Source organism: Triturus cristatus, chromosome 8 (assembly GCF_964204655.1).
Source record: "Triturus cristatus chromosome 8, aTriCri1.1, whole genome shotgun sequence".
NCBI lineage: Eukaryota > Metazoa > Chordata > Amphibia > Caudata > Salamandridae > Triturus > Triturus cristatus.
The window spans coordinates 384,422,826-384,450,299 of NC_140591.1; positions in this window are offsets into that span (position 1 = coordinate 384,422,826).

Sequence of the window (27,474 nt, forward strand, 5' to 3'; positions counted from 1 at the left end):
TTCAGTGTCTTTAAAAAATAATTTAATGAAGGCCTCTTATTCACATCTGTATGAATGGTCCCTTTACTTTTGTGAACAGACCACCCAAATAGACCTGAAGGCCTGCAGGCCTCGTTTCTCAGGTTTAAAGTCTTACTTGTGCATACCACCTCTGGTGGAACTTCCTCAACCACAAGTGACTTTTTAGTCTTTTTAGTTTCTGTGGAGCACAATGAGTATTTATTTGCCTGCAAGGGTATCTGACCTGCTACCTAAAAAAGGGTCTAGTTAATATATGCATACCTCCCCCACCCTGTCTTAATGAGGTAGAGTTAATGCCAGGGTTTTGGGTGGCAAAAATATCAAAACTCCTAACAGCTTTAGAACCCTTATGGGCCTTCAGTGCCTCAGCGGTTGCTCGTGCTGCCAGAGCCTGAAGAAATGCCTCACTGTCTGCCTAGACAGCAAAGTTCCATTGCGGTTGCTTCAGCATCCATATATCGTTCTGTATTTGGATTCCTCAAAAGTCTTAATGGGGTTGTGTCTAGTAAATCCACCAAGATGCGTACCAAGGGTCCTGATCAGCAGTTGCTGACTCTGCTGTCTTTCCCATTGAATGCAATTCTTGCTTCCTTGTCTCAGGGGAGAACGTGCACAGCACAAATGAGTACCCAGGAGTGTGATCGATGGAAGTACAAACAACATCAAGTTTCAAAACTCCGACACCTTGTAGGTAAGTTGTATTCCTTTCTTACATTGTACTCACAAAGAAGGCAAAATATTATCCTCAATCTACCAGGAGGGAGTATATGGTGCAAGTCCTCCTCTATGTCCCGCCACCCTGTTTCCCTCCCTATCAGTCACCAAAGTCACCTTTGCAACATAGTGGAAAGATATGTGCATGAGTATAGCATAAGTTTTACAATGGGAGGGTACCGTTTCTGTAAAAAATACTATGCTTAGGGGCATATTACGAGTCTGGAGGTCCAGGGACCACCAGACTAATGGGGGGCAAGGCGATCTTCTGACCACCCTATTAGGACCAGGGCAGTCAGGCTGCCCTGGGACCACCGCAACTGCCAGGGATCAGAGATCCCAGGCAGTGGCGCAGTGGTCATGAGGCAGCAGTATGCTTGGCAGGAATGCTGCTGCCCCATCAAGCATATTACTAGTTTTCTCACTGCCACACTTTTCCACTCACACACCCATACACCCTCTTAGACACCGACTGACAGACTGATACAGACATTCTCACAACCAGTCACTCACCCATACATTCAAGGAGACACCCAATCACTCACTTATAGTCAGTCACACACCCACTGAATCATCCAAACAGGCACTCATTCACCCACTGATTCACCAATACACATTGGAATATATACGTAACACTCATAAACTCCATAGAGGTCCTTGGGCCAACTACCTCTCCTGTTACCTCCAGGAAGTCCCACACAGTAGGTCAGCTGAGAGGTAGTCAGAAGCCATGCCCCCTTTCTCAGCTACTTTGCAAATGCTCCTCCTGGTGCACTACTAGCTGGGGGATGAAGTCCCCTTGGCTCTTGAGGGTCCTTGGGGGCCTACTTCCCCTCTTGTTACCCCCAGTAAGTCCCACACAGCGGGGTTGCTGAGAAGCTTAAGGTGGCCATGCCCCCTTTCTCCACCACTCTGCAAACGCACCTCCTGGCGCACTACTATTTGGGGGATGAAGTCCCCTTGACTCTTGAGGGTTCTTTGGGACCAACTACCCCTACTGTTACCTCCAGTAAGTCCCACACAGTGGGATTCCTGAAAAGGTTTAGGTGGCCATGCCCACTTTCTCCACCACTCTGCAAACACACCTCCTGGCACACTGCTAGTTAGCGGATGAAGTCCCATTGGCTCTTGAGGAACCTTGGGGCCAACTACCCCTCCTGTTACCTCCAGTAAGTGGAACACAGCTGGATTGCTAAGAGGTTGTCAGAGGCCACGCCTCCTTTCTCCACCACTCTGCTCTGCACCTCCTGGTGCACTACTGGTTGGGGGAAGAAGTCCACTATAGTCCTGAGGCCTTCAGGAGTAAAGTGAAATTAATTCCCCAACCAGTAGTTCACCAGAAGGAGCATTTACAGAGTGGTGGAGAAAGGGGGTGGGGCCTTAGGCTATGTGCCGGTAGCCTTTTATTATTTTTTAAAGTATAAAGGAAGTGTGTCCCCCCTACCGTGGGCCAATTTTGGCCTCGGGGACCCCATCCTCCAGGACAAGGATGGCGTGGGAGGCTGCGTGCCCCTCCTACCCGGGCTGGTTATGGCCCCATCCCCCAGAACCAGCATTTTCTTTAAAAATAAAATATAAATAAAGTGGAGCAACATGGGAGGGGGGTCATGGGGCCCCCCTCCGGGGCTGATTCTGGACACAGGGACCCCATCCCCCGGGGCCTGGCCTCTATAATGGGTGCCCTGGTCCCAACATGCAGCTCCCTCTGTCCAAAAGCAATTCTGCCCTACTTCTAGTAAGCAAGACCATTTTTCTGCTCTCACTTACTAGAGGCAGATCATAGTTTGATATGGCTTGCTGGGAGCTGTAATGCTGCAGCTTAGCCATAGCAGACTGCAGTGTCGCAGGGGTGGGCACCTCAGGACATTGCTGGAGCCGGCTCTGAGGGGTGGTGGTCCCCCGGGCCAAGTATGGCTTCAAGAAGGGAGCCGCTCGTCCCCCCTTCATTAGACTACAAAGCCCCAGGGAGATGGTGGTCGGCGGGGGTCCGCAACAGACCCCCTGCATTATATTATTTAAGCACAAGGGAGGAGGAGGCCCTATATATACCTTCAAGGCATGTAGATGTAGAGTTAAGAATAGTAAATCCATTCTTACCTATTTGCACTTACCTTCTCAATATTTTGGTCCTCGACATTTTTGACGAAAATTCTGTCCACACAATATTTGTGTTTAAGATATTCTTTCAGTGATCGGCAGCTCTACAGGGTTTAACATGGAGATTTAGGGCCTCATTTATGAAAACTGTTGCATCGCTGCGTGAAAACAGCGATGCAACAGTTTGCACTGCGCCCTCCTTGCGACAGGATGGATGTGCCGTATTCAATGTACGGTGCTCCATGTCGCAAGGATTTACAGATACCTCAATACTTCTGACGTATCTGCAGAGGTGTGCATAAAAATAATCGAGTTGGAAATTTCAAACGACAGAAATATTGAGTCCTAAATATCGTCAGTAAGAAATATCGCATCAAGAATATAGTGGTCGAGAATATCGATTTAAAGGTAAGAAATATCATTTTTTTAAATAAAGAAGTCAATAATATCGTTTGCAAAAATATAGCTGTTTAAAATATTGATTTTTTAATTAGAGATATTTATTTTAGTATATATTTTAAATGTATGTGATGTCTTTTTTTGTATAGTATTGTTTACGTTTTTTAATATATGTGTTAAATTTTATTTTGATTACATTTTGTGTTTTTTAGTTCCGTAGCGGGTTGTAGGTTTATAGGGAAATAGGGTTTGAAGTCATTTAATTATAATAAATTAATGATATTTTTATTTATTTAATTGAGTTTTTATAGTGTTAACTGTGGGAAGTATTTTATTTGTAATTAATTAATAATTTGTTGTTATTTAATATAAATTAATTAGTTGAAAATTAAATATGGAAATTGTGTAATTATTTTTAGGTGCGGGTTGTGGGGTTTATAAGGGTAAAGGTTGGGGAGTAATTTATTTTTAATTAATTGATAAGTACTTGTTAATTAATATTATTTCATTATTTGAAAATTAAATATGGGAATCGTGTAATTAATTTTAGGTGTGTGTTGTGGGGCATATATGGGTAAAGTATGGGAAGTTAATTAATGTTTATATGTTTTAATTTGTTTACTTTGAAAGTATATTTTATTTTTAATTTAGATGTGGGTTGTGAATTGTGTTGTGTTATAGGGTAGGATGTAAATAAAATAAATGTATGTAAAAAGAATTTTGTTTATAAATAGTTTCTAAAAAAAATATGTTTGTTATAAAAAATATGTTTATATTTTAATTAATATAATATTTGTAGGTATTGGTGATATGTTTTTACCATTATAATATGTTTTTATTTTTTTAATTTATAATATTAAATATATTTCTATTTTAATTTTTAACATATTTATATATATTTTTTTATTTATTTTGTTTACCAAATATTTGTTGTTGTTGATATTTTGTTTGTTTTTTATTTTGATTTGACAGTAGTGGGAATAGTATTTTTTATCCTTCCGCAATCCAACACTTTCCCTACTGTTACACTCACTGGAGTGAGCATAGTAATTTTTACCTCTCCGCTATCCAACACTTTCCGTACTGTTGCTCTGACTCGAGTGTGAATAGTAATGTTTACCCCTCCGCTATCCAACACGTTCCTTACTGTTGCATTTATTGGAGTAGGAATAGTAATATTTATCCCTCTGCTATCTGTTGCACTCATTGGAGCGAGAATAATAATTTTTACCCCTCCAGTATCCAACACTCTCCCTACTGTTGCACTCACTGGAGTGGGAATAGTAATTTTCTCTCCTCTTCTTTCCAACACTTTCCCTACTGTTGCATTGACTGGAGTGGGATATTTAAGTTTAAATAATTGTAAATAGTTTGAAGTTTTAATTAATGGAATTTTTTTTAACATACATTTTATGTTATTGGTATATGCATAGATATATATTTATTCGTTACATTTTTATATATTTTTAAATTTATAAAATACATTTATACTAATTGTTTATTAATTGTTTTTCAGTAAATATATATAATAATTATTATATATGTGTGTTTAACATTTTTATCTTAAGTTTATTTGTTATTTTGGTTAAAATGTATATTACATCTATTTTGTTAATTGTTTATTATTTAATATTTATTATTGTATATTATATATATATAAAACGGTGATTTTTACATCTATATTTAGGTCAGCAATATATTTTTTAAAATATTTTGTACCTACCTTTATAAATATAGGATGTCGATATTTTTGACATCTATATTCATGACTCGATATTGTGGTATGGGAATGTTTTGGGTGTTGATGTTTTGTTAGTGAACCTCTGCAGGCGTAAAAGTGGCTCATTGCTAGGGTGTGTCTGAAAACAGATGCAACTTCATCATTGTGTCCTTTCACATGGGGCAAGCCCCATGACAAAAGGGCCTGTATCAATTTTACGACAGCTGTGAGGCATTAGTCCTAGAAGTGTCGCGGTGAAATCTCATAGATTCTATGACCCTATATTGCGGGGGAATGCCCACCTTGCATAAATTATACCTGACGCAGGTATAATGTAGGTCAGGGGTTTACAAAGTGACGCATCTGCTTAGATGCCTCACTTTGTAAATAGGTTGCAACATGGCGCATTTTTTACGCTGCAGGTGTGTCACAAAAAGGTGATGCAATGGCATCGCCAAAGTGTTGTAAGGCCTCATAAATAAGGCCCTTAATCTGCTGCAATAGTGGGAAAAAACATGCAGAAAATGTCACTGTGAGCACGAATTTCATGTTACTGTGCAATAACACATAACTTCCATTATTTCCTACCTCAAAATTACTGAAACTCCTGATAAAAGTAATTCCTAGACAAGGTAATAATGAGGGGGATTTTTACAAGGCACTCGTAATGAGAGCAGAAGAAGGAATGGCGTGTCTGATGTTAAAAAGTTCAATGATGGATTATTATGATCTATTATGCATTGGGTTTGTTAGACATTGATGAGCTTCTCACACATGCATGTCGTCCTCTGATGTCCCCTATGTGCTGAAATGCACTTCTGTACTGACCTTGAACCCTGAAGGGCAACCGGACCACAACAACAGACGTTTGCCCTTTACTATGTTTTACCAGCATTTGCGATCCCAGGGTGAGGCCGGTTTGATATATTCATGTTAATTTTGGCCCGATGGAAGGGTAAATGTCCTCATTGTTGATGCCTTGCAGACTCATCACTTCTGTTAAGAACATATTTTCCCTCTGGCTAAAGGGTCTGCAGCACACATGTTTTGAAGCATGTGTAAATCTTTCTACTTGTGGAAGGAATGCTTTGATTGAATGGCCGGAAGTGATGGTATCTGACGTACTAGTGCTGACAGTAATGAATCATGCTTTGTTTCAGGCCTAGTCACAGAAAGAAGAAATCTTCCCTTTAATGTGACTGTCGCAGAACCATAAAGAAAAATTTTAAGATTGGGAAATCCCATATTTATTACCAGTCGAAATTTATTTTTATAGTATATATTTATGTGAAGCAAAATATTTTTTTAAAAATTTGCATTGAAATAAAACATACTGCTTCACAATGTCAAGTTTAAGGCAATAGAACTATAGTAAAAATGTAAGTCTGATAAAGGCTTTCACTTTTTTATCAGGTTAACCGAAAATTGAAAAACGTAATTTCGGTCTATTCGATACTTCTTAATCTTGGAGAACGTGGAGGGTGAGACCAAGGCTCCTTAATGCTTCATGCTCCTTTAGCCCGATGACACCACAGGAAGTGACATCACATAGCCTTTGACCTCAACGAGGTCATAGCAAGTGACATCCTTTTGAGGCTATAAAAAAAGTATATTTCTGGACCAATTACTTTTTCTGATCTCTTTTATTACTGTTTTATTTTTCAGTGGAGCCAGCCAGTCTGAGCCGAGTGTTTGGGCGGAGCCATCATTGCTGGCTGGCAGCAGGGGAGGAGGATTATTGCACACTTAGGGGCAGATTTACAAGCCCCGTGCGCCACTTTTGCGCCGCCGTTGCGTCACTTTGGTGATGCAGCGACGGCGCAGAGCTAGCACCATGCTGCGACAGATTTACAACGTGACGCATCTAGGGAGATGCGTCACGTTGTAAAGCCCTGCGCCACATTAAACCCGCGTCAGGTTTAATGTATGCAGGGTGGGCGTTACTTCGGAAAAAGCCTCGGAAAAGTGACGCAGTGAAATCTACAAGATTTCACGCAGTCACTTTTCCGACGCTGGTGCGTCAAATCCTTACGCCTGCTTAAAGCAGGCATAAGGCGTGACGCACCATGTTAGGGATAGGGCAGGTTGGTACAGTGCTGGAGTTGCGTCGCGCTTGCGACACAACTTCAGCACTGCACCAACCTTACCCCGGCAGATGCATCACGCATCTGCTTGTCCTTGCGCCACGATGCACCGCATTGTAAATGCGGCGCATCTGCGGCGGCGTAAGGGCAAACTTGCGTGACGCATCTTCCCTGGCGCATCCCTGCTGATTTGCAGGGATGCGCCAGGGAACGTAAATCTGCCCCTTTAAGTTTAAAGTGTGCATGTCACCTTGGCCTGCTGTCTTGCAACGGCCAGCCTGACATCAGCACTTTAAACCTCCCCACCCCAGCTGTCTTACACAGCTGGGTGGAGAGCAGACACAGGCCTCCAGTGCCTGTAGGAGCACTAAGGCATCCCACTCCAACCAATCCTGACGCTTTTCTCATGCTGATTAACAGCATGAGAGCAGCGTATGGACTGATTAGGGGAGTTGACTCAGAGACCCCTTGCTGCCGAACTGCGGACAGGAGAGAACTGGAGTAGGTAAGTATGTTTATTTTTTCTTTTAATTTAGTATACTGTTTTTTTTTACACACTGCCAGGCAGTGTGGGAAACTCGCACTCCCTTCAGCCTCAACTCCAGAGCTCTTAAACGTGACCCGTTATAAACACTGGGGCAGATTTACAAGAAAGTGACGCATCTGTGAAGATGCGTCACTTTCCCTGCGCCACTTTGAGATACCCTTGCACCACTATGGATGCGCCGTATTTACAATACGGCTCACCATGGCGCAAGGATTGACAGATGCGCCAGAAATTGTGACGCATCTGTTGACGGAAAAGTCACGCATTGCTGGAGTCGAGTCGCAAGCACTACGCAACTCCAGCAATGCAGGTGGATGTCAATCCTCATTTTGCTGCGTTACTCTTTACACCTGCTTCAAGCAGGCGTCAGAATTTGACGCAGCGGCGTCCTAGAAGTGGCGCAGTGAAATCTTGTAGATTTCACTGCGTCACTTCTACGAGGCTTTTTTGCGTTGGAACGCCCTCTCTGCATACATTATACCTGACGCAGGTATAATGTGACGCATCTCCCTATATGCGTTACGTTGTAAATGTGCCGCATTTTTATGCTGCTGCTGCGTCACAAAGAGTGACGCAACTGCGGCGCAAAAATGACGCAAGGGGCTTGTAAATCTGCCCCACTGTTTATAACAGCCAAGAATGAGAGCTTTGGGGTTGCGCCCAAGGGCATTCCTGGTGTGCCTGCCTGATCGCCCCACTACTTTTAAAAAGGAATCAGACACCACAGATCCACAAATACGACGGACATGTTGGTCCCTTTCGGGGGGCACCGACAATCAGCCTCCTCACTGTGATAAATCAGAGGCAGAAATAGAAGGACCTGAATTTTCTTACCCGAGCTGACGCCTGTCAAAATTGTTCTGGACTTCTCTTTCATGCTGGCATATGGGGTGGGAATCGCTAAGGTGCAGCTTGGATGGGGAATCAGGGAGATATATGGAATAATGTGACTGACCACCTACACTACAAAACTTAATTCCTGACAGGATATAGCAAATATGAGAATTAACATTAGACGAACGCTGCTCGTGCAGTCAGATGAAGAATAACCCTTCAGGACAGACAGGCTGCTTTCTTTACAGTGAAGCATACAATGGGATCAATGGGTATGGAGAAGAGGCAATCTGGCCGGTGTGCAGCTCCTTTTCTTCTTAGTGGGTGTAAAGCATGAGCTTGAAAATGAGAGGGTAAAAAGATGCTAATGATGGCTGCTGACATCCACTAAATGCGGGTGAGTTGAGAGATTCGTCTACGCTTGTGTTTCTAGGAATTGTGGACCACTAGCTCACATTGTCACACATGATGGTGATCTTTGGTGTGCGGTGAAGATAATTCTGTATGATGCATGTTACTAGTGAAATTTCTTATCATGTTTTGTGAACTTCCTCATTCGAGTTTGAAATAAATCAACCCAGCAGTTTTATGATGCACATTCAGAATGCAAATATGTCAACCTCAGCAGCATTAGACTCACAAAGATGTATTGCAGAAGTTTGGAACTAGCACACGGTATCACACAAATATAACAAGAGTCGAGGCTCTTTTCCACATTTAGCCATTTGTCAAACAGAAAGCCTTACGCCTTGAAAATCCACACTTTCTGAGCCCTGGCTGCAGAAGGCTATGGACCATAGAAGCCAACCCTGGGAGCCTGGGAACTATAGAAGAGACCAGCAGTGACAATACCAGCATTACGAAATGTTCGAATTTAGGCATTTTTTTCCGACGTTTACAGGACTGAGATAAGGCACCAAATCTCCATGAGGGGGTTAAAATCCAGCCGGCAACAGGTGCCAGTTTGCTACTTACATATTATTTTTCAAGCCAATTGTGGCACAGCCACAAAACAGCGACCATTCTTTAGCAACCCACACCAGTTACAACCTCCTGTCTTTCCCGACTGAAAAAAAGATAAAAAACTAAAATGTAACCAAGTCAAAATATTGGACTTGGGACCAGGTGAGGTAAGGTTACAAGTTCAAAGTCACAGTGAAGCAACCTCATTGGCTGTGAAATTGTATGCTGTTGGGAGCTCTTCATAGCCGAACTAAAACTACATTTTCACACAAATTATGACTTTGAGGGACCTTTGCTGGCTTTGGCATCCCAATCTGCTATACCGGAGGATCTTAATTACCAGAAACCTAAAAACATCTCAAGGCAAAACATATGGTTGGTGTGAACCCCAAGACTTACTGTTGGGACAGGAAGTCTTCTTCATGTCCTCAGAGAACATGCTACACTGCCCTTTAGTGATCTCCTGGCAAGTCACTAGAAAGTTGCTGCAGGTTTTCTTGATTTCTGCCGCACTGATATTAACAATTACATGTGTGCACAGAGGTTCTCATTGCTTTCATAGATTGAGACAGTAGGGCTTGGCTCTGAGGGTAAGGTAGCATGCCTAGGGCACAACTCTTTTACAGAAAGTGGCTATTGCCCTCTCTACCCAGTCTGTAGTAGACTGACAGTAGTGGAATCATTAATCTACACCCAGCACTACCTAAACCCCTCACTTGATTTTGCCTGCCAGCTCTCTCATGATATAGTCAGTGCAGTCTCCTTTACCTGGGTTCATTTTGTCTCAATCATATCCGGGATGTGTGTTTTGAAAGCTGGTGGGTTTACTGGGTGAGAATGGTGATTCAGTGTGTTTAATGCGAGCCGAGCTGGTATCTGTTTTGCTGGACATTCCAGCAGCCCTGTGCCTCTCCTTAGTCCTTGTAAATGGTTGTCCTGTGCCCCTCCCTTGTACTTGTAGAAAAAATCTTAGCCAACCAATTGAAGGAACTCCTACCGACGAAAATCCACAGAGAACAGGTAGGTTTTATCCCTCACCATTCATCGGCCTTTCACCTTTGAACATCGGTACACATAATCTGGCAAGTGCGTGATGATGTAGATGACAAAGCCATGGTCTCACTAGATGCCAAAGTGGCCTTCTACCGTGTGGAGTGAGGTTACCTCTTCCTACTACTGACCTCGATAGGCTAGTGTCCGGATTTATATTCAAGTTTGAATGGCTTATGGGGGAACGATTGGAACACAGCAGTCTTAATCACAGGTATTCCAACTACGAAAGCGCAACCATGCTTGCCTTAACCACGTATATGCCTAAACCACGCATATGCGTGGTTAAGGCAGTGCGCCGTCTAGCTGTTGGCAAGATGGAAGACAGTGAAGATGGAAGAAGGAAAACACTGTGGCGAGGTGAGTGGGACTGGAGGGGTCGGGTAGGTTTGAGGGCTGTGGAAGGGGTTTGGGGTAGTTTAAGGGACAGTGCAGGGGTGGTGGGGTCGGGGTACTGTAAGTAAAGGGGCATAGTTTTAGGCTTTAGGGCAGTGGGAGGGGAATGGGTAGTCAGGGTAGTTTTTAAGGCTGGGGGTCAGGGTAGGTTTCAGGGCAGTGGAGGGGGTCGGGGTAGTTTAAGGGACAGCGTGAGGGTGAGGGGCAGTGTAAGTACAGGGGCAGGGTTTTAGGCCTTAGGGCAGTGGGAGGGGAATGGGTAGTGGGGGTAATTTTTAGGGCTGCATGGCTCGGGTAGGTTTCAGGGCAGTAGAAGGGGTTAGGGTAGTTTAAAGAACAGCACGGGGGTTGTGTAAGTAAAGGGGCAGGGTTTTAGGCCTTAGGGCAGCAGGAGGGGAATGGGTATTCAGGGTAGTTTTTAGGGCTGGGGTCGAGGTTGGTTTCAGGGCAGTGGAAGGAGCTGGGGAAGTTTAAGGGACAGTGCAGGGGGTATGGGGTAGTGTACGTAAAGGGGCAGGAATTTAGACCTTAGGGCAGGGGGAGGGGAATGGGTAAAGTCAGCACAGAGGCTGGGGGGATTGGGGTAGTGTTAGTAAAGGGGCAGGGTTTTAGGAACAGCACGGGGCTGAGGGTGGCAGTTGGGGGTGGTGGTGGGGGTGTAAGGCAGTGTTGACCTTAGCCACATATACCTCTTTACCATTTATGCCTATACCACAAAATGATGTAATAAAGGCGTGTGTGGTAAAGGAATGCATAGTTGATGATGATGATGATGATATGGGGCTTATTAAGCGCTCGAATGCTGAGGCGTCTTGGCGCTAGTGTGTATACGCAGGAGCTGAGACTAATCTGGGTCTACTCAGGTGAGAACAACTGGGTTTTCAGAGCTTTCCTGAAAAGTAATAGATTAAGTTGCAGTCTCAGAGCCACTGGCAGTTTATTCCACAATTTTGCTGCACAAATGGACAGGGACCATCCCCCCCATCTAGCCCTTCGAAACTTGGGGGAAAAGATCAGGCCAAGACTGGCCGATCTGAGGTTTTGTGGGGAGTCGTATAGATTGAACATTTCCTGACTGTCATCTGAACCTCCTCCATAACGTGCCTTGTGCACCAAACAGAGCGCCTTAAATTCAATTCGCTTCTGAACGGGGAGCCAGTGTAGTGCCCTTATTCCCTGTGACGTAGAATGGCCCTTAGGAAGGTTTCAAATTAATCGTGCCGCGGCATTCTGTAATGATTGCAATTTTTTATCTGAGTTTTATCAATAGCCAGGAACAGCGCGTTACGATAATCCAGTTTGGACAGAAAGAGGGCAACCATTACCGTCTTCTGTAGTTTGGGAGGGATAAAAGGAAAGAACTTACGAAGGGTCTTTAATAGGAAAAAACTGGCTGACGTTAAACTGTTAACCTGCGCTGACAAATTGAGCTTGTCGTCGAAGATGACTCCAAGGTTCCTAACCTTCCCGAAGGGGCGAGGACATTCCCCAGTCTCCGGCGGCCACCAAGAATTGTTCCACAGTGAAGTCCCATTGTTGAGCTCTATCACTTCCGTTTTTTCTGTATTGAGCTTCAAAAAACTTAGGCTCATCCAGTTCATGATGTCCTTTAGACAAGCATGAAAACTGGCAGCTGTAATCTCAGGCCTATCCGACAGGGATATCACCAATTGTGAGTCATCGGCATAGGACACAAATGTGAAACCATGTTTCCTGACAAGTCTTGCCTGTGGCTTCACATAGACGTTGAACAACATCGGGGACAGAGCCGATCCCTGTGGGACACCACAGGGCAGATAGAAGCTGTCAGATTGTAAGCCATCCCAACTCAGACTCTGTTTCCTGCCCTCTAAAAAAGAGGAGAGGAGGGTCAGGGCTGACTCCCCAATTCCTACCTCCCGCAGTCACTGCACCAACACCGTGTGATTCACAGTGTCGAATGCGGCCGACAAATCGAGGAGAACGAGAGTCGCCCTGCCCCCTCCGTCCACTACTCTCCGGATCCCCTCTGAAGCCGCAATCAGAGCAGACTCAGTGGAGTGTCTTGGTCGAAAGCCATGTTGAGTAGGATCCAATAGCCTGTTAGTCTCTAGATAGTTGGTCAGTGTCTTGTTGACCAACTTTTCAAGAACCTTGGCTACAAAGGGTAAGCCCGAGATCGGACAATAGTTTTTATACTCAGTAGGCTAACGTGGTCTTCTTCAGGATTGGCCTAATACATGCAGTCTTCCAGGCTGTAGGGTAGGTCCCCAATGCAAAGACTTGGTTAATCAGGGGGGTAAGTATCTTGCTGATCTCCTCGGCGGCCAGATGCATAATAGCAGGGGCGCAGGGGTCATTAGGTGCCCCGGATGTTATCGATTTAAAGAGATTGATTACTTCATCTTCGGGGAGTGGGTCAAAACATGTCAACCTAGACTGCACTGTCTCAGCCGCAGAGGAAAATTGATTGTTATCTGTCAGGATGTTCGATCAATTGACAAGACTGTTGTATATCACTTGCAACTTGTTCTGAAAGAAGGTAGCAAGCTGATTGCAAAAAGCCTGGTCATGTTTAAACGTATTAGCCTGCTGTGGTTTAGCTAAAAATGTAACTGATTTAAAAAGTTCTTTGGCCGAGTTTCCTGCCTCTTGAATCTTTGCCGTAAAATATGCCCGTTTTGCTTCAAGAATAGCCTCCTTATACTGTTTCAAACCCCATTGTATGCATATTTACTCATTCGTGTTTTGAGCTGCGTGGTAGAGGCAAGCGTGGTTTAACCATGCATGCTTCTATCACAAAACCGGCTTTATGCCACACCATCGACAGTGGTCTCCTGTAATGGCCATACATCACAACCCTTCAACATGTCTAGCGGAACATGGCAGGGATGTCTGCTCTTTTCTCTGCTCTTTACCTTTGCCTTTGGCCCACTTGTCAGACATCCACCAGCAGCTAGAGATTCACAGCATACCCACCCTGGTGGGAGACCTCAAAGCATTGCTCCATGCCGATGATATGTTGTTGACTCTATCCCGACCAAAGGTATCTCTGACACACCTCACTTTCCGAATCTCCAGATTCTCCTCCTCAGGATATCAAACGATGTTGAGGAAATGTGAGGCTATGACCTTGCCCTAAATTCAGTTGCCAAGTGCACTACTGGCACTAGAAAGTTCAACCACAATTTACTGATTCACGTCTCACTGAAATGGCTCCCCATTGAACCACAAAACATCCTAAAGCTAACATGTATCACACATAATGGTATATAGCACTCCAAGCTATTTATATAAAACATACATATTCAGGCTCACAATGCTTCCTTGGAAGCAAAGAAAACCTCCACTTGGAAACACTAAGATGTAAGAAAACAAAAACCTTGAACCAATCTTTCTATGGAAGTGCACTAAAGATTTAGGCTGCCATTTCTCCATCCATTTAAATAATCCTACCCTATATGAGTTTAAAAATAGAACTGAAGTCATATCATTTTCAACAACATTTCAGAATGTGGCATAATCCTACCTCTATTGGGCCATGACTATATATATATTTTTTAATTATTTTTATTGGAATTTGTCATTATAAAAAAGACAACAACAAAGTCAGCAGGACGAGAGGTAGAAAAGCAAGAGGAAGGGAAAGGAGGGAGGAAGAGTGGAAAGAGACAGGGGGAGCACAAAGGAACATTTCCACAAGTGAACAATTTTGAGCAGAGCACAGTGCATCGGATGTTGCGCAGATTGTCATATGTAGGAACAAGTGTAAACACAGTGCCAAAGGTAACAGTATAATGGCCATAAAATCGTATCGGAAAAGACGCATTATTTAGATCAAAATGGCACAGCACTTAAAGAAAGAGCTGTGCCATGCTACATCATTTAAAAAATGCAGAGATGCACTGCATCTACAAGGATATGCTCCACCCCTGTGTTTTCCCTTGGGCCGGCACTAAAAGGTATCTGCTGGAATGTACACCTTCCAGCACAAAAACTATAATTAATGGTATTTTTCTCCATTCTGCAGCACACATAGAAAGAGCAAAAAACAAGGAGAAATACAAAGCGTTTACAGGGATTGGGTGCTACCAGGTTTCATACACAATTCGTCAGGACCCAATTTAGGCTGTAGCACATACCAATCTAGTGGATTCACCCAGAGGCAACCTAGTATAAGGTAAGTTTTCATGTGTGTGATAGGTTTGTGAACTCAATATTATATAGATTTGCAGGGTAATTAGATCCCATATTCCGTATTTGATGTGGTAGATACAGGAAGTCGAATACTTTGTTGTAATGATCTTTTCTTCTTAATTTGAAAACAGATAAAACGCAAAGGAGAGCCGACAAGTTTTTCACCCAAACGGCCAACAGTCCAGGGCTTTCTCAAGGCTCATTATAAATGGGAATATACATATAGACCAGAAACAGTAGTGAAGGAGAATATTCCACAGAGTAGACATATCGATACATCAAGGTGTCAAGTTGTGGCCCGTGGTCAGAGGCCTATCACAGAAATAAATAAAAGGTAGGGACGCCTTGCTCAAACGATCCATAAGGGATAAACAAAAGGTGCACGCATATTCATTGAGCGAAGGGTTTACCCAGAAAACCGAAGGGTAAAGTCAAGAAGACAGAATCATGATTATCTAAAGTGCACATTTTATGTGGCCTGTGCTGATGTGAAGCCAGGGGAATGTGGTGGAAGCATGGGTTTGCCTGTGTCACTGACAGGGAAAAGACGGTTTCCCAGGCAGACTCGAGCATGATGCATGAGCTGAGTCTCTGCGGTCTGATTACTGTGCAGCAGCTCGGTTGACTGCGTTAAGTCAACTGGGAGCCAGAAAAAGAGTATCGGTGACAGCCGGTTGCCATAAAGATGGCCAAATCACTGCGCTGACCCAGCCAGTTTGGTACAGCTGCATGAGCAAGGTAGGGTTTAAAGCCGTAGTGAAAAAACAGACTCAGATGGTATGGTCGGGAAGAAGGGGACCACCTTAGTTAGGCGGAGGGCATGGAGAGTGAAGCATTTTTCTAGAACAAGTCCAATGCGGATGTCAAGCCATAATCATGTAATAATTAACCCATGGTAATAATTGCAATGGTAAGAGTGTCATAAAGACTTGGAGGTGGGCATAGGAAAACAGTCATTTCCTGGAAGAATACATAAATTAAATATGTATGCCAGACTCCCTAGTGGGTAAACTTCAGATAGCCATGAATGACGCCGCCAGGCTAATTTTCAAACTACCTAGGCGTACGCGGGCTTCACCCCTTCTGCAACGACTCCACTGGCTGCCCATAAAGCAGAGGGCCAAATTTAAGGGCATCTGCATTGATCACAAGGCTCTTCACGGTCAGGCACCCATCTATATCAAACAACGACTTGAGAAATACGTCCCAGGTCGCGAGCTAAGGTCCTCCACGGAGGGCCTCTTAAATTACCCACGCTTCAACTATACCACCAAAGGTGGTCGAGCCTTCTCCGTCCTCCTACCCACACTTTGGAACAGGCTGCCTAGCCAGTTTCGCGTGGAAAGCCGCCTTCTCCCCTTCAGAAAAAAACTGAAAACCCTTCTCTTCACAGAAGCTTGGACCTTACTGTTTACCACTCTCCCTGGAACTGACGCTGAACTTCTTGAAGCGCTTAGAGACCTTCTGGTATTAAGCGCTATACAAATCAAAATTAACAATAACAATATGTATGACATAGTTACTTGTATGATTTTAACAATAAGGGTACAGGTCTGATTATTTGTACAGCCAGTAGTGCATTTCTACATCATTGTTGAGTCCTGTATTGACAGTGTCCCTATGAAAGATAAGTTTGCTTTCTTTTCGCCTCATTCAAAGTTCCCAATTGCCACCTCTAGTCTGTGGTTTACTGTGTTCCAATCCAAAGAATTTGAAAGTTTTGTTGTGGGGATGGTATTCCTGAAAATGATCTGTAAGTGGTTGTCCTGTTTCAGGTTTGTGAATGTTCCAGTAATGTTCCAAAATTCAGATTTTCAGTGGTCTGATGGTACTTCATACGTATATTTTATTGCATGGACAAATGATGACATAGATTACATAGTTAGAGTTGCAATTTATCCAATCTTTGATTTTGTTCGTTTATTTCCCTTGCATGGTGAATTCCATCTGTTTATTAATGCCTAATTTACAGGCTTTGCAATTGTGACAGGTGTAGAATCCACGAGGTCTGGACATGAAATGTACTCCAGAGGTTTTCCTTTTGTCAATATATTCAGATCGACAGTGTCTGTCTTAGATTTCCTGCTTTCCTGAAGCCTATTTGTGGGAAGGTTTGAATATGATCATTGAGAGTCACATTATTTGTCAGGAGAAACCAGTGCTTTTGAGGATTTTTTGGCTATGGTTGTGACCATTGTGGAAATCTGTAAAAAATCTGATTTTATATTTCCTTTGTGTCTCACTGCCCCGGTTTTCAGGTTGTAGCAGTTCTTTGCATGACATTCTTGTGCACTCTGAAGCTGCTCTTTCAAGTTGTGTTACGTCATAGCCTCTCTGTTCTAGTCTGTTAGTCAGGTAGGTTGCTTTTTCTCTGTATGTATCCATGTTACTACAGCTGTGTCGTAGGCTTAGAAATTCCCACTTGGGGATATTTTTGATCGTTGTCCATGGGTGGCAGCTGTCTCCTCTCAATATTGAGTTTGCCGCTGTCAATTTACGGAATACCTTTGAATGCAATTTCCCCTCCTGTGCATGGATTATTATGTCCAGGATATCTATTTCTCAGGCTGAAAAATGTGATGTTTTCTTGATGTTCCATTTGTTCTCATTGAGTTTGTGTAAAAAGTGCTGTAAGGTATCCTGTGATCCTTGCCAGATTCACAGGATATCATCTATGAAATATCCCCTATACATTATCTGGGAGGTGTATTCTGAAAAAGCTTCATCCCACAGCCAGTATTTTTCAACTTCTCCCATGAAAAGGCAGGCATGTGGTGGTGCAAATTTGACCCCCATAGAAGTTCCTTGTAGTTTTAGGTAATATTATGAGTTGAATGAGAACAAGTTGTTGGTTAGACAGAAACATAACATCTCAAGTATCATTTGATTTGATTCAAGGAAGTGTGCTGGTTTGATTGCTAGCTCCTTCCTTACAGCTTCTATGCCATCTTCATGTCTGATTGACGTGCATAGGCTTACCACGTCAATGGTAGTCAGTATGCAATCTGAGTCCCAAGGGATGTTGTCCAATTTAAGCAGAATGTCTTCGGTGTCTCATATGTATGATGGAAGGTCTTTCATGTGGGGTGGCAGATGAAAATCAATCTATTCTCCTACTTTAGAGCAAATTGAGTTTATCCTCGCTATGATTGGTCTATCGGGGTGGGGGGGGGTAACTGTTCTTGTGTATCTTAGGGAGAAGATATAGTGTTTCCATTGTGGAATGTTCAACAACCAGGTTGTTGCGTTCTTCCAAAGTGAGAAGACTGTTGTAATACCATTTGTCGAGTTTCACTTTCAGGTCTGTAAGGGACTGTTGGGTGGGGCTGGTTTCCAAATTTTTGTAGCAATCTTGATTAAGCTGTCTTTTAGTTTCAGTGATATAGTGATCTGGGTGCATTAGGACGACCTTGCCCCCTTTGTCCTAACCTTTCTTACTATATCCTGGTTGAGTTCAAGTTCCCTTAGTGCAGACATCTTGATGTTCTTCAGATTTCTTGGGAGAAAACGTTTCTTTTTCTGGTATTTTTGTAATTCCGCAGACAAGTCTTTAGGGACAGCTGTATGGAAGAGATCAATGGTGTTCCTCGGTGATAATTGTGGGCAAAAGATTGATTAGGCTTTGGCATTAGTATCTGTGATATAGTTTCTTTCAATGCCTAGTTCCTGGGCAACCGTGAGCAGTATCATCAATTCATTGTCAGAATCACCCAATAGTGTTGTGATTAGATGGATATTCTCCAGGTCTTGTTCTGATAATGAGGTGGTGATTGCAGGTCTAGGTTCTCTTTGTCCTGGTGGTTTGTTATGGAAGAACGAGGTCAATTTGAGTTTACGTGTGAACTTGAGAAGATCGATCATAGTCTTAGTCAGGTCCCGAAAGGCAGTAGGACAGAAAGTCAGGCGTCTGATGAGGATCATTTCTTGCGGTTGTGTGCTTTCGAATCCAGATATATTGATCATTAGGTTGTTTTTGGGGTTGGTTTCCTCCTGGCTCGTGTTGTCACTCCTACAGTCCGGTTTGGTATTGAGATATTTGGGGTGTTTTCTGATTGGGTTCTGGTATCTTTAGGTGTTTGATTGCGAAATCCAAGGCAGTCTTAAACTTCTTCTAAAAAATCCACCCCTAATTTTGCTGTTGTGGCTGTTATTTTGTTGCCTGAGGATTCTGCTTCAGAGGTTGAGATTGAGTCAGGTTAATGTCTTGTAGGTGCGCCCAAAAACCCTCTTGTAATGTTGTCGTAATGCATGGCAGATGTGTATACCCTACCCAGTTGGTAGTCTAATTGATTGCATCGCTATTTTCTCTTGTTTTCATTGTATCAGATCTTCTTCGTAGTCATCAATCTCCCTATTCAGAATTTCATAATTCTTAGGGGTAATGTCTCCCCACATTTTCTCAGCTAGGTCATCCACCTCTAATTTATATTCATTGTGTTCCTCTTCAGCTATATCTATTAGTTGTTTTATCATGTTATTGGAAGCTTCCCTCAGTTTTTCTTTCCATTTAGCGATTTGGTTGGGGTTGGTGGTTTCAACCGGTGGAAAAATGAGAATCCGTAATCCTCTGGGTATTCGGTCCACTTCCAAGTATTTTTTAAGGTTTGCTACTTCCCACCATTTGGTGGTTTCATTTTTTTATGCTTTTTCCAAGGCTTGAAAAGTAGATTTGGCAAATTGAGGTTTTGGTTTACTGTATATTAAAGGGCCTCCTGGATAAGAGAAGACTACTTGTATCCTTAAGTTACGATGTTCTCTCTGATCCTTGTAGCTTGCCATGGATTTCCTATAGGCAGATGAGATTTGATCCAATTTAATTGGTGGTGAGTTTGGTTAAGTGATCTGAGCTCCAATCTTCGAGGGTAATATTTATGGGTCTTATTGGTGTGATTTTAACCTGGTATCCTGTGATAAATAGCATTTTCAGGTAATGGGTGCAACCAGGGTTCACACACAATTCGTCAGGACCCAATTTAGGCTATAGCACATACCAATGCGGTGGTTACATCCAGAGACCACCTAGTATGAGGTAAGTTTTCACGTGTGTGATAGGTTTGTGCCCTCAATATCATATAGGTTTGCAGGGTAATTAGATCCCAAATTCCGTATGGGACGTGGTAGATACAGGCAGTTGAATACTCTGTTGTAATGATCTTTTCTTTTTTATTTGAAAACAGGTGAAACGCAAAGAACGGGCAGCACGCTTTTTGCCCAAACGGCCAGCTGGCCAGGGCTTTGTTAAGGCTGGTTATAAATGTGAATTTACATATAGACCAGAAACAGTAGTGAAGAAGAATATTCCACAGACTAGACATATCGATACATCAAGGTCTCAAGTTGTGGCCCGGAAAGAATGGTGTCATATGGGGAAAAGGTCAGAAAGTGCAGTAGAAAAAAGTAGAAAATCCCCAACCGAAATGGATCCAAGAGACAAGCACCAGTGATAATAGAATGTTTGTAAAGGTGGGATTAAGAAGGGTAAATAGAGAAAGAAATATACATAGATAAGGCAAATACTATTCATGAATAGTGACACATGGGTGGTATTGTACACATACTGTTAGATAAAGTCATGATAGACAGGATATCAACCCATTAGTCAAAATGTAAATGTGAAAATATTTTTTGATGAAGAGAAAAGGTGGTATATTGAAGTGGAGGGGTATTCACAAGGCAGTTCCTCTTCTTAGGTACACCTAATCAACTAATGACAAAATTAATACATGCGTACTTGAGCGAGTAAACAGAAACATGAATCAATTCCTAAGTCAGACTGCAAGGCGTAAGTCGAATTCAACTTACCAGGTTATCTCTTGTTTTGATTGTCAGGTCTATATTCTATGAAGGTCAGAGGACAAGAGGAAAACAGGCTGTGAGCAGATAGAAAAGGCACCCTACAAGCATCATGTAATTAAAAGTTATCTAAAAGAGATTTAGCTGTAAATTCCAGAAATTTTAAACTGTTTTAAAATCTAAATAAGGTTAATATTAACCTTTTAAAAAATGGATGAATCGCACAATATTTTAAATTGAGTTTTAAATTATGTATAATTTTTATAAATGCTCCAGCTGATTTGTATAGAAAAGTTACTATTGCACTCCACTCCGAAAATGTATTAAGTCTTAACGCTGAGAAGGTATAAATCTGTATTGTTGAACTGTCACTTTTAACTGTCAATTTTAACTGGTTATTACTGTTTAAAGACCAAGGTCTAAATAAACATTGTATTTATCGTATCGCATCATGTCACCACAAAGGTTGTTTTAAAAGACAGCAGGGTCGTGTACTAACTCTACCTGACTAGTGTAGCAAATGCTCTATAATGTCAGATTCCTGATGTCGGCAGCGGGCGATAGACAGAAAGCAGCAGTCATGTGGTAGAAATATGAAGTCACTGATGTTGGGCCATGTAATCACTGGGGTCAGACGAGAGAGTGAGACAATTGCAAATGGAGCCCCTTTTGTGAAAGAGTTCCACCACGTCCCTAGCATACTTTGAATAAGCAGATGAGTAGATTTCCGTCCACCACCGGGCGTGCAATCCAAGGGCCGATGGGCCCTGCACGTGTGTCTCCTCTAAAAAGCAGATATCTATGTTATGTTTGTTGAGGTAGATGTGGACTAGGCATATATTTCTGTAGTCGTTGAGACCGCGTATGTTTCATGTGATGCAAGTGGTGTTGGGCATGTTACCTACAGGGAGGGGTTTTACCTAGTGCACATGAATGGTCTATGTCGTGTGACATGTGACATGTAGTGAGCAAAATTAGACCAAGAAATTGGAGTACCATGGTAGTAACAAGGCCCGAGTGTAAAACACCACTCTCGGAGTATGCACAATTCGGGTACTCCATGCTCCACGAAAAACGTGTAGTTCCTGAATTCTGCCATTCCGGGCGTGAGACGGAGTTTATTTTCCATTTGTATGCTTGAGTTGATTTGGAGCCCACTCACGAGTACCACAAGAATCTCAGGGCACTAACGGGCTAGTGCGATACTGCGTGCTTGCTTGCACAGATTCCCGCCATGACGACACCATTATAGTGCCGAGGGCGAATGTACCGGTCAAGCAGCTTTTGTGTCCAAGAAGCAGCTGAGAGGCTTTTCAAAGGGGTTTCCTTCTCCAGCGGGCAATTAATGTTGGTTTTTTTTGTGTGAGAAGCTTTTTTTCTTAACTTTTTTTTCCAACAGGAATGATGTGCCCCAGATCCTCCAACTTGGTGCTCATGTCCAGCAGGCTCCTCCCAGTGCTTTGTCCAGCTCCTGTGCACTTTTCATTTGGATTTGGAACTCGAAGAATCACTGTCCTTCTCTGCTGCATAAATGCATTGGATTTAAGGACTTTGTATTTGAAATTTCACAAGTAACTGTTGTGTAAGGTTGTTGTTTGTTTGATTGGAGGCATGCATCAAAATTTCCTTTTACTTTTTTTCAATTTTTAAAATTTATTGCGGTGGGGCATGCAGTTTTAGTAGGGGCCTAGTTATTTATTTTTTTGCATGTAATTTTTCTTCTTTTTTAAAGGGAAAATTTTGCACTGTTTAATACATTTCTCTTGTTTTGTAATACATTTGCAATATTCATATAACTCACTAAGGAGCATATCAGCAACACCCGGCGATAATTATCGCTCAGCGCTCTTAGCGTGAGGATAATTATCGCCGGGTATGTTGGATTTTTATCGCTGAGATAGCGTGCTATTAGCAACGCTTATCTCCTCAGCGATAAAAACCCTCACGCTAACTGCCTAACGGGAGATTATCGCTGGAAACCCAGCGATAATCTCACGCAATGTGGCGTTAGCTTGCTGATAGGGACTCACAAACTTAGCCATTATATCCACCCTCCATAGGATATCATCGCTAAGTCAGTCCTTAAGCAGGGGTAAGGAAAGTAGCGATAACAGGGGTTATCGCTACTTTTCCTGACGCTATGCTTCATAGCGTGGGGCTTGATGATAGGAGAAATGTCGCTTAGCGACATTTCTCCTGTCATGCTAGGTCAGGAACGCCCACTTTGCATCTCATTAGAGATGCAAAGCTGGGCGTAAAGAATCCACACGCTAAAGCAAGGTTTCACGCGTTAGCGTGGCCTTGCTAATTAGGCGATAAAATTATCGCCGCTTTTCAGCCGAAAACGGCCGCAAAATCGGCGATAATTTTTTATCGCCTGCTTGTAAATATGCCCCTATGTGTCCTACTCTGCCACTGGCTTTCCAGACAGTAGGCCCAGTACTAGTCATGGGTACATGAAACTACTGTTTATTTCATGTCTGTTGAATTGAATCATCATTTAGTCCATGAAATGCATTGGATTGAATTACAAAATGTGTTTTTTTTGTGGGGGGGGGGGATTTCACATATTTTTCGTGAAAATAGTGTAGAGGTGAGATAATATATTTATTGCCTTTGGAGGACCTGTGTTGTTGTAATTTTTTTTATCTCTAGCCCAGGTAATTTTTGCTTTTGGCATTGCTGAATTAATGCTGTATTCCCCTGTGTCACCAATGCCTCCTTTGTCCTGGCCAGTGTGTAAGTGTTTGCCATAGCCACCATTTGTCATTGTTCCCCATGCCATGTGGCCATTGGACATTTGCACAGTCAGTGCCCATAGGCCTGCATGTGTTGTTTGTTTTCCAAGACTCCTGCTTGTTGTGACCATGACAATGTGACTGGCGGCCACTTTGTGTAGCCAGCCAGTGTGCTTTAGCCATAGGTCTGCATATGTTCTTTGTAGTGGCCATGCCTCCTTCTTGTTGTTGTGACCTTGAGGCTGGTGCCCATTCTGTGTAGCTAGCCAGTGTGCTTTTGGTATATGCTTGTATATGTTCTTTGTGGTGGCCATGCCTCTTTCTTGTTGTTGTGACCATGTGGCTGGTGGTCCTCTTTGTGTAGCCAGCCAGTGTGCTTTTGCCATAGGCCTGCATGTGTAGTTTGTGGTGGTGATAAATCCTTGCTGGTTATTGGTGTTCACATGTATAACCTGCCAGTGTGCTTTTTCCTTAGGTCTGCATTTGTTCTTTGTGGTGGCCATGCCTCATTCTTGTTGTTATGACAATGTGGCTGGCACCCATTTTGTGTAGCCAGCCAGTGTGCTTTTGCCATAGGCCTGCATGTCTCTTTGTTCCTCATGCTTTCTTGCTCAGTGTTGTTGTTGACCATGTGGCACTGGCTGGCAGCGATATTGTGCATTCAGCCAGTGTGCATTTTCCATAGGCTTGCATGGATGGATGAGATATCAGTTTAATAATATGCTTGAGGATCATTGTAGTAAATTTAAGAATATTCAAATTTTTTATTCGAATTTTGTTCATTTTTTGCTTAACATATTTTTCATTTTTTTAGTTTATTTACATTTTTTATAAAATAGTTTTTAATCAATTTTTTTTATTTTTTATTTTGGAGTATTTCTTTATGTTTTGCATTGGTTGATCCATTATCCATCCATTCATCCACCATAAGTGCACAGCCACACAGCAGCATTTGTTTTTTTAGATATATAATTCCATTTTCTCCTGGACACACTTGCTGCGGTGCACTTTAGACTAGAGAAGACATATGAGCATCATTCATTTGTGTAATGATGATGATTACTCCATTTCCCCTCTGCATCCCATTGCCTGCCAATGATGCACACTTTAACCTCCTTTTTAAAGATTATAATCCCATTTACCCATTCAGTACCCTGAGTACCTCAGGTGTCTCCTTTAGAATATATGGACATAATGGAAAGAGCTCTATCATTCTGTATACTGTGTGCTATGTGATGGGGAATTATGGTATGGTGGTGGTGTGGTTTGACTTTAAAGAGATTATTATTCCTTAAGTAAACAAAACAACTATGCTAATATTGCCTTTGTCTGTATTAATTCAAACTGCAAGCAATGCCATGTTTCACACTAAGGGGCCGATAAGGATGTAGGGCGATCCGCCCTACATTTTCCTCCACCCGCCACCCATTTCCCCCTGCCATATTAGTATGGCGGGGGGGACCCCAGCAGACAGAAAGACCGTCTGCCGGTTTTCTGCCGGTCGACCAGTCGACCGCTGGAAAAGGGACTGCATCCATATTACAATACATGCGGTGAAATTCCTTTCCATGGCGGCATTGCCACCATGGAAAGGCATGAGGTAACTGCATGCGGGGGTCTGTTGCAGGCCCCCAGGATATTGGGGGGTGCACATGGGGGGGTACCTATGGTACCCCCCTGAATTTGCATGCACAGCGTGGCAGGCCCCGCGCGGTGCCTGCCACGTTGTGCATGCAAATGCACAACATGCCTTTTTGACATTGCGGCAGGTGCTGCTGAAAGCACCGCCCGCCGCCATGTCAGAAATGTGGGATGCGCCTGCCAATGTGGCGGGCGCATCCTAATATTCCCCACGGGACCTCCGCACATATGGCGGGTGGTCCCATCTCTGTTAGGGTGGCGGGCGGACAAGAGTCCGCACGCCATCCCAATCAGTCCCTAAATGTTTTTCTTGCTTGTTTGCTTTCAGGTGCACAAGAGAAGAGGCATCACCTGATGTACTGCCAAACAGAAGGACTGTGCAGTGACATCACACATCAGTCCTCCAATCTCTTCTGTTTGTGCAGCTTTGTTCAACTGCCAACTGAGAGCATTAACATGGCCCCAAAAAAAGATGCCTCCAAAAAAGAGGTCAGTGAGAAGAAGCAACTTCCCACCAGTGGCGTGCCAGCCCAAACCTTTTTTGGACCAAGTTGTGTGCCTGCCACACCAGCCTTCAGGGAACAAGCTGAGAGTAGCATTCTTACATCAACAGCACCACCCCAACCTTAGCCCAGAACCATGTCTGTCAGTGAGGCAGACACTGCAATCATCTCGATGCTGACAAGCAGTGACGTTGAATTGTATTTCTTACATTCGCAAAGTAGTACACAATCATTTCAGGAAACAGAGCTAATTGGACAACAGCCGCATCCAACAATATTACATCTTCCTGATGTTGGAGCTGAACAGGAGGTTGAGTTTCCTTTCGAGTAAGAACCTCCTCTTTTACAATTATTGGCTCCGAGAGCTCCATCAAGGAAAAGGAAGGGTACTACTTCACCATCTTCTCCAAGCACCACTTATGATGATGATGATGAGGGACATAGATTGGACCCCGGCAGAGTCCAGGAGACAACAAGAGAGGCAAAGGAAAAGAAAAGTTCCTAAAAGACTTAGACTTATGGAAGGGGATGATGAGGAGGATAACAAGGAGGAGGCAGTCATTGTGGAAGGTGACATAATTCAACCTGCTATGAGAGATGTGGTACAGGTAGCACTTCCAGCTCCCATATTTGCAAAGCCCCAGCTGAGACCTGCACCAACTCCTACCTCAGTATTCACTGCAGAAAGGCAATCGGAATCCATGACACGCCGAGCTACCTTAATTTCGTCTTCAGGCATTGGAAGTGGCACAGAAAAAAAGGACTTCTGCCCAGTTGGAAACTTGTTTGTGGTTAGCAAAGAGGGGGAGCACATTGCATTATGCACTATTTGCCCTACAAATGTTTGTCGAGGTAATCCTGGTGCACATTATGGTACTGGAGGCCAAACGTCCCATATGAAAATACACCACATAATAAAGTGGGTGGAATACCTTAAAAAAATTGCTGAACATGGTCGTGGTTGTGAGGAAAGCCAGGGAACTTCATCTACAAGTCGAATCATGGTGGAAAGTGATGAAGAGGAAGAAGAGGGTGACATCTTCATGCATAGCAGCCTTGTCCTCAGCATTGCACCAGCAGAATCACCCACCTCTGTGACTTCACAATTGCACAAGATTCGGAGTGAGATGGAGACACTATGGAATGCAGCGACTTCCCCCTAATAATACTCCCTCTTGACCTAAACAACAGTTATTTATATATAAACTAGCACACAAAGCACAAAAGTGTATTCTTAATATTTTTTTTATTTTTCGTATTTTTATATTTTCATTTTTTCTATATAAAAATATAATCAATTTTGAACAGATAAATCAATTTTTCATAAATGAACGTTTTCACTTATACTTTACACATTGTTCATGTCAATTCGATAAGACAAAGATATTCTTTTGATTCATGACAAAAAAAGGAAAACAAAACCCAGGGAGAAAGAACACTGCACATACAAACTCTTCATTCATGCAGACACATATCAGACATTCCGTACACATATATCTCAGTAGCTTTACCACTTAACACATAATGAGTGGTAAGGTAGTCCTAATAGCCCCCAAAGAAAGGAGCTGCTACAAAAAATGTTAGTAGGATCTACAAGAAGATTTGGTCAACGCGTTTTGGTGGTATAAGCAAACGTGGAAACCACCTTCTTCAGGACCAGCTACTTCTCTTAGCGCAAGTTCTCAAAACCTGGGGTATCTAAAGAAAAGAGAATTTTTACATACAAAAGACAAATTAGTCACTAGTCTCTAAACATTATTATTGTCAATACTGTGTGCTATGATAAAAGACACCGGTT